The following is a 1,299-nucleotide window of genomic DNA, read 5'->3' as shown; positions in this document are numbered from 1 at the left end:
TGATTAAGGAGTTGAGCTTTAATATATCATGCATGCAACTTTTAGGCATCTATAGGATTATAATCTCCAACACCTGAATATAAATTTTGCATCTAATATCTTCCAATAAGTTACACCCCCAATCATCTTGTTAGTCGAGCAATAGACTTGCTCAATTAGGATTGCTATTTACTTTTAAACCATAAAACAACAAACACTTAGAATTAATAATTTGACTATATTTAATAGGTTCCCTAGCTCCTTGTGGATTTGATCCCTAAGTACTGCAACTGAACATCTTATTTGAGAGAGTAATTCACTCCTTAGGGTAATTTGAGTGGTATCAGTCATCGGGGAAGTCTCCATCAGATCGGTGTACAGCGGATCGAAAGATAAAACTGATAGAGAGTTGGAACCACAGAAGTCGATTGTGGTGGTGACGACGGTGGTCCTTTGAAACTCGTGCTCACCACTCCAATCCGCCGCAGTTCTTCTTCTTCATTGTGTCGAGCTTGGGATTTCAAGCTTCGTCATTTTCTGTTCAAGCTCATCAAGACGCTGTGATCTCACATCTTTTATACATAAATTATTATATTTTAAGTTGAAGAACATTGGTTATTAGCATATGAAAAATCATCCACAAAATTTTGTTCACATTATAGAAAAATAATGTCCACATGAACTCGTATCCACATTTATGTGTCCACATTTTCACTAACCCACATTTTTCATTTTTCATTTTCCTATTCATCCACATATTTTGCATACATGTCAATTTTTTTAAAAATTTTAAATTTGTAATAGTGAAAGTAAACCATCATATATATTATTTACATTTCTTTGATTCATATGTCCACAAGTTACTTGTCATCCACAATTCGTAGTCAACAACTCTTCATCCACAATTCGTCGTCCACAACTGTAGTAAATTTGTCAAAAACACGCATAGACCCCACCAGAAAGTGTCTCACATGTGGGAAGTGACTCTCAATGTAAAAGAAAGACAAAAAGTGTCTTTACGTGTAATAACTCGGTTTTCACTCTCTAGTATAAATAAACTAGGTTGTAATCGTTGAGGTTTTAAGAATGAATGAAATGAAAGTTCAGTGAACAGATTCATCTTCTTCATAAGTTTTTCAGTTTTTATAAATCTCTTTATTTATAAAGTAGGGAAGATGCTAATCCATATATATATGATAATCTTCATCAATAAATAGTAAGGAATAGTTCCTTCGTTTCTGCTTCAGGGCGTGTTACAAAATGGTATGGGAGATAGCAGTGAAGCGGTTGTCGAAAAACTCAGGCCAAGGAATGGAAGAG

This window comes from Brassica oleracea, unplaced genomic scaffold (assembly GCF_000695525.1).
Source record: "Brassica oleracea var. oleracea cultivar TO1000 unplaced genomic scaffold, BOL UnpScaffold01628, whole genome shotgun sequence".
Classification (NCBI taxonomy): domain Eukaryota; kingdom Viridiplantae; phylum Streptophyta; class Magnoliopsida; order Brassicales; family Brassicaceae; genus Brassica; species Brassica oleracea.
This window is presented reverse-complemented; position numbering follows the sequence as displayed.